This window comes from Periplaneta americana, unplaced genomic scaffold (assembly GCF_040183065.1).
Source record: "Periplaneta americana isolate PAMFEO1 unplaced genomic scaffold, P.americana_PAMFEO1_priV1 scaffold_36, whole genome shotgun sequence".
NCBI lineage: Eukaryota > Metazoa > Arthropoda > Insecta > Blattodea > Blattidae > Periplaneta > Periplaneta americana.
Window position 1 is genome coordinate 27,501 of NW_027185517.1, and position 5,000 is coordinate 32,500.

Consider the following 5,000-nt stretch of genomic DNA (forward strand, 5'->3'; position numbering starts at 1 on the left):
CGTCTTATGCGCGCCTGGATTAAGATTAGTTCCGGGGTGGTACTTCAGTCTTTGCGCCTTTCCCACCAGGCTGACAAGCGGTTACATCAACCGTTATCCCAGGAGGAGCTTTACGTACCCTAGGATCCTAGCATTCTAACGCTGCAAAGTACTCACGCTATGTCGCAACTTGGCCTGGGGAGCTTCGGGCGGGCGAGCTGGCTGGCTGACTGGCTGACTGGCTGGCTCGCCGGCCGGTCCCCCGGCCGGCATGTACCTTCCCCCCCCCCCTCCATAGCGTATATCACCGAATAGATACGCTAGTCAGACTGCAGATCCATACAATCAAGCGTTCTTCGTGTGTCACAAATCGTCATGTGAGATGTACTGCATGATTGATTATTGATGTTCATAACTGCCGCACCCTCATTCATAGGTTCTTTATGAAATATCCATTATTATAGTGTGTAGACTTCAGTTGCTTAGTGGCAATTGTTCTTCCTCTGCCACATATCGTCTAGTGTGATGTACTGCCCGATATTACTTTTACACAACTGCATCCACCTCATTCAGACGATCTTCATTATATAAAATATATAGGCTTCAGTTCCACACAGACATATGCTCTTCGTCTGTCGCTTACCGTCTTGTGTCATGTTTTGCCACATAATAGATGTCGACATCTGCGTGAATCTGATTGAGTGGATCATCTTCATAACATTAATTACATATGCTTCAGTTGCATATAGACTATCGTTCTTCCTCTGTCACATTTCGTGAAGTGGGTTGTACTACCTCTTTATAGATGTACTGTACACAAGAATCAGAATCCATTTCAGAGGATCTTCAATATTTGCGGCCTCGGTATAGCGGTGGCCTCCTATGCTCGAGGTTGCGGGTTCCATCCCGGGCCAGGTCGATGCTATTTAAGTGTTCTTCAATGCGTCACGCTCATGTCAGTAGTTTTACTGGCATGTAAAGGAACTCCTGCGGGTCAAAATTCCGGCTCTTCGGCAACGCTGATATAACCTCGGCAGTTATATACAACATTATTTCATTTTTACATCTTGCATAATAAATTCAGTATTTAGACTTGAGATGCATGTATCATTTTGTTCTTTCCTCAAGTGAGTTGTACTATGTGGTCATATATGTACATATATGCCGCAACTGCACTCTGAGGAGCTTCATTTTATATATATATATATATATATATATATATATGTGTGTGTGTGTGTGTGTGTGTGTGTGTGTGTGTGTGTTTTAACTGTCCGAAGACAGGTCTCACCCTCACAAGTAACAGCAACAAGGCACCAGTAATGAGGCACTGCTTACATTGCCGATTAGCTACATGTTCCAATAATCAGACTCCTAATCCATACAAAATTACTTTTTAATTTTATCCTTTATGTAAATTATTTTAATAATATGATATATATTTTAATGCTCAATTACTTAATATCTTCTGCAACTACGAGCGAAGTTGTGTGTCTTCGTGCAATATGGTGCTGCTGAGTAAACTCCCCTCGCATCGAAGTCGCGCTTCTTACGGCCATAACCTCTACGTGCGCAATCGCCCGCAGTGAGTCATCACAGCGCCTCTTTCCCCGCGCTTTATAGGGTGACTATTAAATTTTAGTTGTAGAGCGGTTGTGACTGTATAAAGGGCCGTAATTATTATGTTCTTTACCTCGAAGTAACGATTCTGTCGTACGAGTTCTCGCCATTACTCTCCTCACGAAACTGCCTCCATGCATCCATGTATCTCTATGTTGTCTGAATTCTTCTGCCTCGAACTTGCCTTCCGTTCACTATAACTTCCAGTGCTTCCTGTTTCCAGTTTCTTCTTAGTGACCCAGCCAATTTCTATTTCTCGTCCTGATCAGTTTCGGCATTATTCTTTCATCACTCAGTCTTTTTAGCTCAGCTTCAATTATTATTCCGTCTGTCCTTTTCACTCGCTCCTTGTTCTCTATATCCTTATTACAAATGCTCCTAGACTCTTCTCTTCGTCCTTATGTCCGTGTTTCTGCCTCATAAAATGCCACGCTCCACACATAGCACATCATTGCTCTCTTCCTTAGTCAGTTCTTTTTTCCAGAGTTACGCAGCTAATTATAGCTTTTATTAGCTTCTTTTGCCATTATTAATCCTACTATTGACATGCTGACTACAGCTCATCTTACTGCTTATAGCGTCTCGTTCGCGCAGTCGATGGCATTTAAGTGTGCTTAAATGCGACTCGCTCATGCCAGTAGATATGTTGCCTTGTAAAAGAACTCCTGCGGGACAAACTTCCGGCACACCGGCGACGCTGATATAACCTCGGCAGTTGCGAGCAATCGAACTCGGCCGGCATCGAACTCGCAACCTCAAGCGCACAAGGCCAGCGCTATCTACAACGACTACGGTACCCAGGCCGATATATATATATATATATATATATATATACTCTCACTTAAAACAAAAGGCATAGCTAAGACAGAGTTATCACTGGCTCTGTCATTACTTCGTCCATAGTAGACTCCCACTGTTACACTGGCAGGTGGCAAGGGCAAGTTTGAAGTTACTCGCACCCTCAACCATTTTTCGGTGGTGGTCACCAAAACTTGAGCCGCCTTTATATATGAGAAGCCCTGCAACAACTAATCGAGTTTCGAAACGTATATCTTTTATTATAAGCCTTTCGGTCTTGTATCCTTCTAACATCTCCTCCTTTCTGCCACCATGTTCGGAAAACCTAATCGGTGTCTATTGAAGACCCATATAGATAATTTGTCTTTGCTCCGCTCTGATGCTTTTATCTTTTGTGTTATTCCTGCTACGCCAACCACGTAATGTTAAGACGTTCTCGAATGACTCTTCGATACTGTAATTCATTGGTCGTCAGCATGCCCTGAAGTGGGTAAGGGGTAAATTGTGTCTCGGAATATGAACCGTCGCGTGAAGTAGGGGGGAGGGAGGGAGGGACTGAGACACGCTCAGACGGAGAGAGAGCGGGAGAGAGAGACTTGAGAGAGAGAGAGTGGGAAGGAGAGTGAGAGAGATCATTACTGTCAGCAACCTCGGGTGCACGATAGTGATTTGTCTTATTCGCGAGTAAGTGACGCTAGCTCGAGGGTGCACTGTCCTGATGACCGCTGCTGTAATATCTTGCGCAGAGGTGTCATGCTTTGTTGTATAGTAATAAAACCATTACTGTTGCACAGAGGCAGAGATTTAATAAAAGTTGTGTACAGACTATGAGGCGGTAATGTTTTTGAACGGATGATACTGCATGTTAGCTCCGGTCGGCATTTCGGAAGCATAGGTCGCGACGTTACTTTCCCTATCCACACTTCTCCTCTCGCTTGATTTCTCTATTTTCGTACCCTCTCAACGCTTACGACCGCTTTGGGGGTTGGTTGACATGAGGGGGTGGGCACTGCAAACACTTTGATTTTTGCATTAAGGCAGCCCCCCCCCCGCCGCGCCAGGAAACCGCTCATCAAAGTTGCACTTTAAATTGAGAAAATCCGCCATGTGTACAGTCGTAGTCAACTTAACATCTCCTTTTCTCGTGTCGAGATTTTTTTAATTTTATTTTAGTAAGTTATTATACAACGCTTTATCAACACTTTACCTTATTTAGCGTCTGAATGAGGCGTCCATGACCTCCGTAACCGAATTTCGATCCACTTAGTGGCTTGCGCATCTGCGCTCGCTCGCTCGCTCTCTCTCTCTCTCTCTCTCTCTCTCTCTCATACAAAAAAAAACACACACACACACAAACACACACACAAACAGCACGAATTTCTATATTAGATTTTGTGTGCTACTGCTACTATCGAATTGGCTCCCATTCGTGTTATAGTGTATTGTGTATTACCCTTATTATATATATATATATATATATATATATATATATATATATATATATATAGAAGTGTTAAAGACAGTACGGTTTTAGCTCCCAACCTCCTTGTTGTTTTTTCTACTCTATTCCCTTGGTTCACACACGACATATTCTCAAGCTCCTTTTCTGTTCCTTCCGCTCGTTGATTGATTCTGTTACACTATTGCATAATCTTACGTCATCCAGTGATGACTTCATTAACGGTTTTCCTTATCAGTCTCGGCGCATTGTGCCTCTGCCACAGTTCGTGCTCTTAACAACTACGGTTTCAAAATAATTGTACATCTTGCTTTTCATACGTAATGTTTGTCTGGTCGATATATTTAAGGCAGATTTGGGCTGTCATAAGTCCTCTCTCTTGCTGTTGCCGATTTATTCCTGTTATTGTGTCCGCCAGATAGAGTTCGTAACTCTGTGTTTGTCGGGTAGGACATAAAAGATTTATATTTTGCATAGGAGGTGCGCTCTTGCGTTGAGGCTAGTGCTTTTACTGAGCGAGATCGAATCTTCTTACTAATGGTACGGTTTGTTTATGGCGATCATCGTCGGACGCACATCGCCGGCGATGGTCGCCGAGAAGTGGTTTCTTTATTGACGCACATCGCTGTTGATTGCCATTTGTTTATTCCCTCATCTGCTACCTATGGACAAGTAAATTAATGTAGGCCACGGACATAACCTAAATATTATAATGAATAAATCCAACATAATGAAGGTGATATTTTTTTCTAGAAGAGGTAGATGACGGATATCAAAATCTCGCATGCGTATTATAAAAGGAACAAGCTGCAGACTAATGTAATATTCAGTTATAGGTTTACAGAATTCTGTTTTAACGCATTGATAATGATACATCTTTATAAAATCGGCGACAAAATTTAAGGAATATTTCAGACTCTCACCTGACCAGTTTCAATATGTTTTGAGTTTAGTTGAAAATCACAATGTTGATTTACCTACAATTTTTGTAAATCCAGTTGAGAGATTGGCAGTAACTCAGGTTATCACCTGATTATTATTATTATTATTATTATTATTATTACATTACATGGTGTATTCCAAACAATAATGAAAGAAATTGGCTAAACTAGCGCTGAGGTAGTTCCCTTCGTAATCCGCTTATACT